Genomic DNA, 15,428 nt, shown 5'->3' with positions numbered 1-15,428 from the left:
AGCTAGAACAGCTAAAGCATCCATCTTGACCATTAGTCTAAATTATTCATTTTTTTAACATACGTATTATTAAAGTATTCGGTTTAACACAAATAAAAACAATCATCCAAAAACCTCCATGACATCGTGCAACCACCTTTATCAGCCACATACCTTCAATAGCACTAGCGTAAGCTAGAATTATTTGACACTGATCAAAACACAGAAAAATGTTTGTTAGTCACCATTAAAGATTAATATAAAGCAAGATTCCCTTGTTAAAATCAGGAAGCAATTGAAATAAATAAGTCATAATAGAGTCAACATTAATACAAAGCCCTTTGGTGCTAATTAAAAACCCGTAATAATATGTGTGATATGTATTGTCAAAAGCCCTTTAGTGCGTGTAGGCCTTGAGGTCAAATGAACGACAGGTCAAAGTGGATGAATGTGTCAAAGTGACTTAACCATCCGTGTAATTAACTATCAATACAATAAATAGACCGTGTCCCGAGGGTCGAGTCTCACTCTCAAGTGTACTAAACAAATAATTTATTATAAATGAAAACATATTTAACACTTATAAGAGAGTAGAATACTAATATACTGACCTTCATCCATCCTCCTAATCCTTTCCATCACACAATGACATAAACACCTCGAAAGCTTGCTAATCCTTGCCATCACACGAGTCACGAGTTCTATTATTTAAATCCCCGATTAAGCAAAACGAGCGTGCCATATAAATGATAACAGAGAATAACTTCTTTAGGGGTAACACTATATAAAAACAAACACGCAGCTAGTGTTCTTGGTAGGTTTCCCATAATTTATTTTTATTTAAAATCTATAAAATTTCAGTTTCTAGACAGATTTGCGGCTGTAGCAATTTAACATTTACACCCAATTACAGTGGATGTTTCAGTCCGAACTAAGAGTCTCAATAAAATAGACTCATAGAGCTTTCTTTCAATATAAAATACACCCCAAACGGACATCTGATTACTTTACTATGAATATTTGAAAGCAGGTTAAATTCTGGAATAAAGCTGAATTTCTAATTTCAAGCAGAGTTGCGCAGCTGTAGCAGTTAAACATTTACACCCATTTACATTGGGCGTTTCAGCTCAAACTAATAATCTCAGTAAAATAGACTCAGAGAGCTTTCTTTCCATATAAAAAATGCCCTAAATGGACACCTGGTTAATTTACTATGAATATTTGAAAACCGGTTAATTCTGAAAATATGCTGAACTTTCAGCAACTGGATTGCTCGACCTGTTAGCCTTTTACACCCCCTTTTCTTAAATTTAATCATCGGATCAGCATTACAACATTGAGTTCTTCTTAGTACAAACCATACCCCTTGTTGAAATGCGAAAACACGAAAGAATAGTAGTTGTAAGTTAGAATTACTTACCTTATAGGTGGTTTCTTTATAACTCCAATTCTTTCGCTTGCATACTTCATGGTCAAATATCATATTGTTCCTCTTCACAAGTGTAAGATCCTATGAAACTCACCATTCACACGTGTATACATTCACAGGTTAGTCTTACATCATACAATTTAATAAATTCATCTACCCGTGAACAATCCTTCATCAAAGAACATATCATGTCAAGATGCAAATAATCACTTTACATTCATTAGACTTTTAAGCTAAGCGTTCCCACAAACACTTGGTGTGCATAAATTTTACTAGATTAATAGCAATTATTCTTGACCCAATTATCTCTAGTCTCATTGTTAGCATAAACCTAGATTTCATTTATCAAACAAAATCAATAATCATCATGCATCAATTTACTAGTATTAACTAAATCATTTCAGTTAACAACCATTCTAACAAGAATTTAGCATGAAACCACGATTCACTTTAGAACCCTCAAGAATATATATCCAGAAATATATCATCATACATGGAGTTTATAATTTCTAGTCATCGTATCATACTTAGATACTCAAATACAACCCAAAAGAACAACCAATTTCAAGTTTTTCTATAACTTCAACATAACTCAAGAACACCTAAAAGTTTAGGGATTATAAGATAGAAAATCACATACCACACATCCAACTAACTAGTAGATGATCTTGTAGCATTCAATTCCTTGCTTGTTCAACCTACTAATCGACTTCTAGGGCTTGAAATCGAGTTCCTCCTTCACCTCGTCGATATACACGAACCCATACACATACCTCTTTTAGTTTTGACCAAACAACCCTTTCTTTGACTAATTTAATAGGGATTTTCTAGAAATTGTAACAAAGTCTCTCCACTTTATTAATTTGTTATAATCCACCAAATTATGTTTATTCATCCACATTTGATACACCAATTATTTTCACCTTTATACTTCTAACTTTTATTATGATTTCATTAAATGAAGTTTTATAAAACATTTTTATGGCTCATGTGAAAATATATGAACACATTTGCTCCCACATTTATTTATCTAAACCAGTTTTTATATTTATATTTATTATCAAAATATTAAACTTCAACCATAAATAACTAAATTTTGGGGTTACAAATCTATCCCTGTTATAAAGGTTTCATCCTCAAAACCTGTTTAAGTCAGGTAAGTCTTAACCTATGACAGGTCTTGTGATTGTAATATGAAACCGACTATCATCATATATCATCTACTTTGTGATTTATTAGTATTAGCTTTTAACGACTTAAGCAATGAAACACATACCTTTTTATCATACGTTTTGACCGTACGTCTTCCCCTTTTATCCTCTAATTGATACAATCACAACCCTTAGGTTTGGTAAGCACATGCTCCATGCAGTATCCTTTTATAGTATATTATAATAACACCACAATGATTAAGCTTCTTATAAAGTTTAAAGTTATAAAACTCTAGTGTCAAGTGTCACAATAAGTTTTGCTACAATGAAATTCTAGCGAATAAGCGTACTATAAAACTGATGTATTATAACTCATATATCAAGTTTCCTATTACGGTGTATTACAATAACACCAAAATGGTTAAACATCATGTAAAGGTTAAAATTATAAGACCCAAGTGTCAAGTGTCATATTAAGTTATGTTATAATAAAACTCTAGCAAATAAACGTCCTATAAAACATATGTTTTATGACTACAATATCAAGTGTCCTATTACGATGTATTATAATAACACCACAATGATTAAGCATCCTATAAAGGTTAAAGTTATAAGATTCAAGTGTCAAGTGCCCTGTTAAGTTATGTTATAATAGTACACTAGTGAATAAGTGTCCTATAAACCAGATGTTTTATGACTAAAATATCAAAAGTCCTATTATGATGTATTATAATAACACCACGATGATTATGCATATTATAAAGGTCAAATTTATATGACCATAGTGTAAAATGTCCTATTAAGTTATTTTCTAATATGACTTCAACTAGAAAGGGTCCTATAACACCGAACATTTATGACTTAACTACAAAGTGTCCTATTAAGTTATGTTATAATAAGACCTCCAGTGATAAAGTGTCCTATTACATTACCACATAATGGGACACCAACAACTACATGTCTTATAGATTACTTTATTAGGATTTACATTTTAAGTGTCTTACTAAGTTATATGATAATACGACCCCAAAGAATCATCCATCCTATTATATAACTTTTTAGGACACCGGTTCTGTAGCGTATATTGTAAAAGGACCCCAAATGTTCATTTGTCATATTAAATAGATTTTAGGACCCTATTTTACAAGCATCCCACACAAAAAGTCCTAAAAAGCCCTTTTTGTTGTAGTGGTATGACAGAATAGTCCATCATTTCTAAGTGAACCTACCCTGTAACATAAAAGAAAGTAGCATGCATAACTTCATGTCTACCACGAGAATGTCAATTTAAGTAAGCAAGTAGTTTTAGTAAAGTATAAAGATTAGGATTGACTTAGATTTCTCAAATACCAATTCTAACAACTTCAGGTGGTTATAGTTTAGTCACACAACCTCCCCTTTGTTGATTTGAGTACATTAAAATTACACATTCCATTAACATATGATTTCTTTAACTAGCATGATAACCTAAGCAGTCCTGTTAACAATGTTATTTTAGAATTATCAAAACTAGAGAAATAGATTATAACTTACATCTCATGATTTCTAAGTACAATATAAGGATCCAGGTTTTATCTTAGATAAGTTAGCAAGATATTCTTTTTACCGTTTCTACTCTCTAAGAACATGAGTGAATCATGAATGAGTATTAATCATCAACCTTGATTTGTTGAATTAAAGTGATAAAACATTTTTCATCAAAGGATAATTGAAAAATAACCATATACTTTACTAGAACTAAATCGCATATATAATATAATCATCAAGTAAAACAAAGCTTCTTCATAGAAATTAGATGGTAAATGGAGTTTTAGCTCATGGTGAGCATAGTTATGAACATCAAAAGAGATGAAGATAACAAACAAATGATTAAACTAGAACAATTGATGTGTGCGTGCTAGTGGTATAAAATATGAAAGGTTGGATGATTTGACTTTGCACAAGATCGTGTTTTAAATTTATAAAAGTAATTTCTACAAAGACTAAACACACACAAAATAGGCAAGTGTACCTATCGTATATGTAGAATAGTATTGGTAAGAACCAAGTATCGATCCGTGGAAACAAAGGTTTCTAATAATAAATCGTTGTTTTACTTCAATCGGAGGTTTTAATCATTTAGGGGTTGATTTTTAAACTTTTTATAAAATATAAATACTTATATATATAATATAAATGTGACCGAGACAAGAGATTCTAAACGAGTTGTTCAATTATGCGAAGGTTACCATCTAAGATCAAGAATCCACTCCATTTTAGCATTGATAATTAATATGTAGACATGTGATAAACTTGCCGTAGCAATATATGATAGATAGCTCCTTAAGCCTTAAGTGAGCATCTTCGGCACTAAGGAGATGGTATGCGCATTTTAAAGTCCACCCTTTCTAATGTCATACCATCTCAATAATGTCGATTTGAGTTGACAAGTAGTTTCGTAAAGTAGAAATATTAGGATTGACTTTGATTTCTCAAATACCAATTCTAACAACTTCGGGTGGTTGTAGTTCATCACACAACCTCCCCTTGGTTGATTTATGTAGGTTATAATTACACATTCCGTTAACATATGGTTTCTTTAACTAATTTGATATCCTAAGCAAAGCCATTTTCGGATTACCAAGGTTTAGAAAAATACACCATAACTTATATCTCATCATTTCTATGTACAATATAAGGATCCATGTTTCGATAATGTATCAAAGTATTTCTATCTTTCAAGAACATGAATCGATCATGAACGATTGCCAATGATATTGACAACCACCAACTTTGATTTAGCGATTTAAGATGGTGAAACATTTCTCATCAAAAGATAATTGTAATATAACCATGTACTTTACTAGACTACATCACATGTCTTGGTTACAAGTAAAACAAAGCTTCTTCATAGATTTTAGATGATAAAGGAGTTTAGCTCATAATGAGCATAGTGATAAACATAAAGATGATTGATAATAACATATACATGATTAAACTTGGAAAAATCTAACCAAATGTAGATGAATGCTTCTTCTTAATGATGGTAATGATGGTTGATGATGATGATTAGTGGTGATGATCTCCAAACCTTCAAACTCTTCACTAGATCTTCAAAGTGAGTGTTAGTGTGTATTTTTATAAGTGAAAACCGGAGAGAATTCTTTTCAAGGCACACCAAATGAGTGCAACATGAGCCACTATTTATAGGCATTCTGGATGGTGAGGCACGGCCCCGTGCTTGATGAGAACGCCCCCGTGCATTTTTATGACATGTGACAGATTTGTTTTTTCTTTTCTGTGACGTGGGCACGGCCCCGTGGTTGGTTGGCACGGCCCCGTGATTTTTAGTGACATGTGCTCAATTCTTCTTTGTCTTTTTTGTGTTCTCATCCACGGCCCCATGCATGATGAGCACGGCCCCGTGCTTTTGTTTCCAGATTTTGTCTTTTCTTGTGTAAGAAACATGGGGGCGTGTTTCTTTGTTTTCTTGTGTATTCTTCTGTTTTTCTTCGTCTTTTTGCTTGTTTCTTCGTTTGAGGCTTGGTTTCACCTGAAATTATGTTTTATTATGATAAGTAGTCTTTTATGCAATGTTATTGGATAGAAATTGCAGTTTTTAGAGATTATTTGATGCCGAAAAGATGTATATTTATATGTACATCAAACATTCCCACACTTAAACATTGCTTGTCCTCAAGCAATCCTCTTATAAATATCTTCTAAAAAACAGCAAATTTAGATCATAGCTATCCCTTAAGTAAGCTTTAAGAAGATGAAACAAAATAACCAATCTTTATGTTAGTGATAAAAAGGGGAACTTTTGTTTTTATGAGTGTCTGTTTATGCAAAACGTCACGTTCTCACAATGTTCACTCACACTCGGTTTTATATCTGATCATACCTATGATGTAAGTATGTGAACACTCTTAGCCAAAATGCAACCGGTGATAAATAAGCTTGTAACAGGTTCAAATCTCTACCTTTTTGAAGGGTTGCATAGATCAGAAGGTAAAAAGGGGTTTTGGTTTAGTGTGAGTCGGAATTGGTATTTTGTGGTGGTTCAAGGGTTAATGGTAAATACAACTTCCACTGTTTGTTGGGAGCTTTGAGATGTCTTCGATGGTTAGCTCCTTTTTCTCTGAGAGTTTCTTTTAATTAATTTATTTTTTTTAAGTACCTAATGACTCTTTTAAGGTCAGATCGTCAAGACCAGTTTTATCGAGGATGTGGATCAATTCTTCCTCAGTCCTGTTCTGAATATAACTTCATACTCTAATGGATCGTTCAGCTTTGAGCCTAATAGCCCCCATCCTCATTAGTTCGGTATATTCATGTTGAGACTGAGTTTGACTTTTTCTACATCTTCCTTCGTGGGACCAGTTTCCGCACCTAAACATCGTTCATATATTTTTGCTCTTCTCTTCATTGAGTTTTTGGAAATTCCACAGAATGGTGGCCTTTGTTCGTTTTTATGCCACTTTTTATTCACCTCATTGCTAAAGAGAAAGATTCTCTCCCTATGTTCTGGAGGCAACCTAGGTTTTGTGAAGTGTATGCAGCAAAGAAAATTGAAATCGAAAGAATGCATTTCCAGTTCTTTAGGGTCTGTCGGTAAAAGACCAGTGTTGTATTTTACCATTGAAAATGGATAAAGTGATCGGTTTTTTTTTTTGGGGGGTTTTGTAATTTTGGTAATGGGTTTGATGGAATTGTGTAAATATTACCTTCTTCCTTATATAACTCTTCGTTCGGTCTTGAAATGAATAATTGCGACAAGTTCTAAATCACATGAAACATATGACTCACTCAAAGCTTCCGAAAAATAATTTATACGGCATGAGGTTTATCTCATAGTAACGGAGGAATTGGGTATTAACGCCATATTTTGCATAAATTTATTCTCAATATTACAAAAATTTTTCTTACTTTTTCACTTTTTAAATGATTGGTTATTTGCAAAAATTTTCTTTGTTTCCTTTTTAGGTTTAGAATAATCTTTGTCTGCTGCAAAAATATTTGTTTTAGAGAATTTTTATAATTAGTGGACAAACAATTGGTCAAGTAATTCCCCTCCCGACACTTGAGTCTCACATTGTCCTCAATGTGACAAGATTCATGAAAATATAAAAATTCTAATTGAGTATTATGGGTAAAAATGGAGAGTTACTTCCCTACGGGTTAACGAAATTTTGACTGAGCGTCCCCGGTTTTTCATCCGTTTTCCTGTTTTTGTACCTGTATAATATAAAACTACAAACATCCACAAACAACCAAGCATAAACTGCTGAAAATTGGGTATGGAATCATCCATCCCTTGCCCTTTCGGGCTAAATTAGTACCTAGCATAATGTCTTTGGCACTCATGGCCATAATTGTATCCAAACCAACATAAACACAAACAAACAAGTACGATGAAAAGTAAAGTGTTCAAAACACACATAACAATAAGTTCATAAAATAACGCCAACACGGCCCGTGCACATGCCCAACCTACCTGTGCCGCCAATCGTCAGTTACCTGTGTCCGGGTCAAATGGTTCCTTGTTCGTGCGTACTCAGCTTCTATTCTTTTTCTTCGTTCGTCTTCCATCATCATTTCCAACTGGCTTTTCAGGTCCCAAATGTAGCCGTGGCTGTTGACAAACCTCCAAATTTCTGGTCTTGCACTAAGGATTCGAGCTATCTGCAACTTGTAACAGAGTTTGAGGTTAAGAGCAATAGGTTTCGGATTTTCGGTCCCTTCCACGTCTACATCATAAGCTTTGTAAAGCTTGTAGATCCATGCGCCACCGAAGAGTGGAATTCTTGGACATTCAGCTGTTGCATTAGTTCTGAAAAGTTGACAGAAGAGATAAGTAATGTTGCAATCAATTTCATTTCTTATGTAGTAAAGTGCCCACAAATCCCGTAAATTCACCACTCCTTTATTTTTGCAATGTGTTGTTAGCATCTTGCTTAGTAGCCGGTGAATATATTTCATCAATGGATCTCGTGAGGCTGTGCTTTTCGACGCATTGATGTGGTTTGTTTCATCCTCGAAGCCCAACAATTCCCATGCTCGTTTCTGTGTATCTCCAAACCAGTTATTGTCTTCCTTTTCAAATGCTACCCTTGCGTGGGTCCAGATTACTTGTTATGTTTCTTCTTTTGTGTAAATTCACATATCAATCCCGAGTTGGGTGAAAGACGTTCTGTGCCACACACCTCCACACCTGAACTCAATTGTATCTTTATCCCACATATCTAAATTATTCTTTATGTTAAAGGATGCTTAGAATTCCTTTGTTAGTTCCGTTATGGCCTCTCCTGTTTGCTCAAAAACCCTCTTCCACGGCCCAGTCACAAACATGTTGTATCTTTTCCATTGATTAACTTGGCGTAGGGTGTATTGGCAAGCATAGAAATTTGGTTAAGGGATTCGCCTGTTCAAGTGGCTTAGTCTTGCATTGGCTTGCCTATCTCTTTCATCATGTCCGGTGAAGACTAAAAATGCATGAACTTCTTCCCCATACTCGGCCATCTGCAATTTAAACCTAAATTAGTCAGAACTTATGAAAATTTTTCAATTTGCTGAAATAGAAGGAAAAACACGGCGGCGTGCTTTCAGGAGTACGGTACCGTGCTGCTGCTTCTGGTTCAATTCCTTTGATGTTTGAATTTTGGTTTACCACGGCTCATGTTATTTTGTGCACGGCTCGTGTTTTTAATACCGATTTCTAACTTACTTAGACTCGAAACCTCATTTCTAACCGGTTTTAATGGTTTGTCGAGTAGTTATTCTAACACCCAAAACCCGAATTGTTTCTTTCAATTAATACCTAACCATCAAACATTCAACAATCTATTCATCATAATCAAGCATAATAACCCATACCCTTTTCGGGTTTTGACCCAATTTGGTCGATTTGAACAACTTTAGGGTTAATCTAAACCTAGAATGACGAATCTGAGTAATGCACTTATTAAATTAACATACCTTAGGTTTAGGATTGAAGATTAGATGAAGAAATTTGCAAAATGGTTGAAGGTCGGCGGTTCTTGGTTTAGAATGCAGTGAAATTAGGGTTGGATGTGTTAGAAAGTTATTTTATCAAAGTTAAAACTCGTAACTGCCCTGACACCAAAAACACGGCCCCATGCTTTTGGAGCACGGTACCGTGCTGCTTAATGCAGACAACACTGTTTTGTTTATTTTGTCGAGCTGGATTGCTTTTAACTGGTTTTTATTTTCTGGTTATTTTGATATGGTAATTAAAAATCCTAAATTTCATTAAAACATAAAATTAAAGACATAATTTAAAGATAGATAAAATGAAAAGTACAATAACAACTCTCGGATCCTAACACATAGTACTAGCGGGAACAACTTCAACAGGAAACAAAGTCAGAACTTCAACGGCCACCACCCCCGAACAAGTCCTGGATGTGTGGTGGTGCTCGTTTGGCTTCCAAAAGTTCGTCAAGATTTTTGTTGAGCGTGACGAGTTCCCGGTTGAGAAAGTTAAGTTTGGAAGTCACATCTTTGTGGTGGCCATCCACAACATTGAAGTTCTCGAACCTAAGCAAGTCAACTTTGTTAATCAACTTGACTACTCGAGCCTCGGTTTGCATGTTGCTCTCAACTTGGTCACTTACGATGCATTGGAGTCTCATGATTTGTTCCTCAAGGAAGATTCATGTTGTTTCCCCTTCTTCACTGGCTTCCATTCAACCCGTTTTCCTTCCATTTAGGTAGTTTTTGTTTGGTGTGAGTGGAATAGTGAATTTATGCATGCATTATATAGAGACTAGAAAGTTGAACACGACACCGTGTTTACTAGAGCACGGCCCCGTGCTGCTAGAAGAATAAATGTTTCTGAGTCAGAGAATTGTACGGAGTCAGCACGTATCATGCTGAAGATTCTAGGGTGACCACGGCCTCGTGCTTAGGAAAGCACGACCCGAGCTTTTTGTCACAGTGTATTTCTTTTTTAGTTTTCAACATGATTCACGATCTGGAATTTTTAGAATGACGTTTATTGTTATAATTTGGAAGTTTGGTCATCTAAAGATTACTTTTCATTAAATAAAGATCCTAGAACAGTTACGGGATAAGACCGGGTTTCCTAAGAAAAGAAAATAATCGGGTTAAGCCCGAAGTCCTAACACATTGTGCTTAATGCACTTTTTAACATATAAAAACATAAAATTAAGTTTCCTAGAGCTCTCTGAAAGGCTCTCCTCCTCCGAACGGTCCTGGTGGTGGAAAATACGTGAAACCGAGAACTTGAAATTGGAGTTGCTTGTTGATGTCTCGAAGTTCCATTTTCATGTTTTCCACCGATTCAGTTAGTTGCACGAGACGCATCTCCGCAAGGACATTCATTTCAGTAAGTTCTCTCACGAGTTCTTGATGTTTCAAGAGAAGCTTGGTTTTGAAAACAAGGCGGGCATCGTTTCTTGGATGTCGGGAAACGGAAATTGCTTCATTCATCTCAGTTGGCATGCTGAATTATCAGAGGCTTTTGGTTTTGGTTTTAGTTTGTGCAAGGAATGCAATGACACAAGGTGCCTTTTATAACCAAACAGGATACTGAGCACAGTACCGTGCTTTTGGAAGCACACCCCCGTGTTTTTACTCTGACAATTCTGTTACAACCCAGTCTGACTGAGATTTTTGCAGCGTAGATGCCGGACCGCATTTTTAGGCACGAGACCGTGCTTTAAGAAGCACGCCCCCGTGTTTTTTTGAAATACTTTTTTTTAAAATAATATTTACAAGGCCTAATTTTGTGAAGGTCTTGGCCAGACCTTGTTTCCTTAATGTCTTATTAAAAAGTTTGGAGGGTTAGTACCTCCAAAACTTCTTTAAGTGGACCGTCGATGTATGGTTTTAATCGATGTCCATTGATTTTGAACTTTTGGCCATTTGAACTTGAAATTTCGATTGTTCCGTAGTAAAAAACTGTTTCAACTACGTATGGACCTGTCCATCGGGATTTCAATTTTCCTGGGAAAGGACGTAAACGAGCGTTGTATAACAGTACATGATCGCCGGCATGAAATTTCTTGTTTCCTTTTAAATGAGCGTCGTGTATTCGTTTAGTCTTTTCCTTGTACGACCAGGAATTTTCGTAGGCCATTGTTTTCAATTCCTCGAGCTCACGAATTTGATCTTCCCGGTTTGCTCCGGCGGACGTTAGATCAAAATTCACTGCTCTGAGAGCCCAATAAGCTTTGTGTTTTAATTCCACTGGTAGATGACATGCCTTCCCGTAAACGAGCTTGAAGGGTGTCATTCCTATGGGAGTTTTGTAGGCCGTCTTGAGGGCCCACGATGCGTCATCTAACTTTTCTGCCCAATTTTTGTGATTCATCCCCACACTTCTTTCCAAAATCCTCTTAATTCCTCGGTTTGAGACCTCCACCTGCCCACTGGTCTGCGGGTGATATGGTGTTGCTAGTCGGTGGTGAACCCCATATCGTGCTAAAACCTTGTTCATTAAGGTGTTACAGAAGTGAGTGCCTCTGTCGCTGATGAGGGCTTTTGGAGTACCGAATCTTGAGAATAACTTTTTCAGAAATCGTACAACTACTCGAGCATCGTTGGTGGGAAGAGCTTATGCTTCTACCCATTTAGAAACGTAGTCGACTGCTACAAGGATGTATTTATTTCCAAATGAGTTAGGAAATGGCCCCATGAAATCTATCCCCCATACATCAAAGATTTCACAAATTTGAATGCCTTTTTGAGCCATCTCATTTTTTGATGAGATGTTCCCGGCTCTTTGACAAGCATCGCATGCTTGGATCATAGTATGTGTATCTTTGTATATAGTGGGCCAGAAAAATCCTGCATCAAACACTTTCCTTACCGTGGTGGCGGTACCGTGGTGTCCGCCTGTTGGTCCTTCATGGCAATGTTTGAGAATGTCTAAGGCCTCTTTTCCTGCAACGCACCTACGAATGATTTGATCCGCACCTATCCTAAACACGTATGGATCTTCCCAGAAGTAAAACTTAAGATCGGGGAAGAATTTCTTCCACTGTTGATGAGTAAGTCCTTTTCTGAGGATCCTACAAGCTAAGAAATTGGCAAAGTCGGCATACCATGGACTTTCGTCCTTTTCTTCTATCACTCCTTGAATGTGCATGAGAACCTCATGTGCGAAATTATCGTTGATAATTTCTTCTTGAAGCTCTTCGGGAGTTGGACATTCTAATCGTGAAAGATGGTCTGCGGCTACATTTTCTGCTCCCTTATTGTCTTTAACTTCGATGTCAAATTCTTGGAGTAGTAGGATCCATTGGATGAGTCTAGGTTTGGCATCTTATTTGTTGAATAGGTATCGTATTGCGGCATGAACGGTGTAAACTATGGTTTTGGAAAGAACTAGGTATGATCTAAATTTTTCAATGGTAAATACTACTGCTAGTAACTCTTTTTCAGTTGTGGTATAATTCTCCTATGCATCGTTAAGAGTTTTACTGGCATAGTAAATTGGGTGAAAGAGTTTTTCTTTGCGTTGTCCGAGTACGGCTCCAACTACATAGTCACTTGCATCGCACATGATTTCGAATGGTAGGGTCCAGTCGGGTGTGGTCATGATTGGTGTGTTGACAAGTTTGCCTTTCAGTGTATTGAATGACTTAACACATTCCTCAGAGAAGACGAATGGTGCGTCTTTCTCTAGAAGTTTGGTCATAGGTCTTGAGATTTTTGAGAAGTCTTTTATGAAGCGGCGGTAGAAACCGGCGTGACTTAGAAAACATCTAATGGCTTTTACTGAAGTTGGTGGTGGGAGTTTGGATATGGTTTCTATTTTGGCCCTATCAACTTCTAGTCCGTTTTGAGAAATCTTGTGACCTAGAATAATGCCTTCCTTTACCATAAGGTGGCATTTTTCCTAATTGAGCACTAGATTTACTTCTTCACACCTAGCTAGCATTTTGTCTAGGTTTTTCAGACAATGATCGAAGGAATCTCCAAAGGCTGAGAAGTCGTCCACGAAAACTTCCATAGAGTTTTTGATTATTTAATGAAAGATGGCCACCATGTAGCGTTGGAAGGTGGCTGGGGCATTACATAATCCAAATGGCATTCTTCGGTAAGCGAAGGTTCCGTATGGACATGTAAAAGTAATTTTCTCCTGATCTTCAGGAGCAATGGAAATCTAAAAGTATCCGGAAAATCCTTCAAGAAAATAGTAGAACATTTTTCCAGATAATCGTTCGAGCATTTGATCTATGAAAGGAAGTGGAAAATGATCTTTTCTTGTGGCATCATTAAGCTTCCGGTAATCGATGCAAACTCGCCAGCCTGTGATGGTCCTCATTGGTATTAGTTCGTCCTTCTCGTTCATTACGACTGTCATTCCTCCCTTCTTGGGTACTACCTGAACGGGACTAACCCAAGGTGAATCCGAGATCGGGTATATTAATACGGCGTCAAGCAGTTTGATTACTTCCTTCTTCACCACATCTTGCATGTTGGGGTTAAGACGTCTTTGATGTTGGACCACGGTTCCTCCATGAGGATTTTGTGGGTACAAAATGAAGGACTGATGCCCTTGATATCCATGATCTTCCATGCGATAGCCTTCTTATGGTTTTTGAGAACCTTAAGAAGTTCGTCTTTCTCTTCTTTAGAAAGGTGAGATGAAATAATTACTGGGAGTTGAGAATCATTCTCTAGAAAGGCGTATTCGAGATGTTTTGGCAGTTCTTTTAACTCTAAGGCTGGTGGTTCTTCGATTGATGATTTTGATTTTTCATTGTTTTCAATGATTTCGTGTATCGTTTCCGATTCTTCGTGGTAGTTGTTATTGAAATTTTCATTTTCTAAAATGGGTTTGTTTAGTGTTTTGTCTAAGACTTGTGTTTCTAGGGGAGTATTGATGGAGGAATCTCGCATATAGCAACTTACGATGGAGTCTATGATATCAACACGGTATAAGGTGTCATCGTGTTGTTGCGGATATTGCATAGATTTTCCTATGTCAAAAGTAATTGCCTCGTCATTGACCCTAAGAGTGAGTTTGCCGGTGCAAACATCAATGATAGCCTTTGCGGTGGCTAAAAAGGGTCTTCCTAAAATTAGAGGTACACTTTTGTCTTCCTCCATGTCTAGAGTCACAAAATCTACTGGGAAAACGAACTTGTCAATTTTGACAAGCATGTTTTCAACAATGACCCGAGGATATTTAATGGATCGATCAGCTAACTGAATGCTCATGCAGGTGGGCTTTGGTTCTCCTATCCCTAGCTTTGCAAAAACCACATAAGGCATCAAATTAATACTACTCTTAGGTCAGCCAGGGCATTGCTAACAGATAAATTTCCTATGAGACAAGGGATAGTAAAGCTCCCTGGATCGGTCATCTTTGTCGGTAGCTTGCTTTGGAGGACAGCTGAACATTCTTCACTTAGGGTGACACGCGAGAGCTCCTCCAGCTTCCTTTTGTTTGTCAGCACTTCTTTGAGAAACTTGGCGTATTTTGGCATCTGAGCGATAGCTTCGACAAAAGGGATGTTGATATGGAGTTGCTTCAAAAGTTCTAGAAACTTCCTATATTGGGCTTCCAATCGCTCCTGCTTCAGTCTTCCAGGGATTGGAATAGGCGGAACATAGGTTCAGACTGGTTCCTTAGGCTGTACTGTGCTTGTTGGGGTCAGTCTTTCCTGCGTTTCATCAGGAGACTTTTTCTCCAAAGCTGGTGGAACAACAGTGGTTGTACCACTCCTGAGTGTAACGGCGTTAGCGGTCGCATTCGGTTTGGTGATTGTATTGCTTGGAAGAGTGCCAGGTGGTCTTTCGGATAATTGTCGGGCAATTTGTCCGATTTGGGTTTCTAGGTTCTGAAGCGATGCTTGTTGACTTTTGAGATCGACTTCATGTTTTAATAATAC

The sequence above is a fragment of the Bidens hawaiensis genome, unplaced genomic scaffold (assembly GCF_021521415.1).
Source record: "Bidens hawaiensis isolate Kalapana, Puna unplaced genomic scaffold, B.hawaiensis_p1.1 tig00000326_1, whole genome shotgun sequence".
NCBI classification, from domain to species: Eukaryota; Viridiplantae; Streptophyta; class Magnoliopsida; order Asterales; family Asteraceae; genus Bidens; species Bidens hawaiensis.
Note: the sequence above shows the minus strand (reverse complement) of the source record.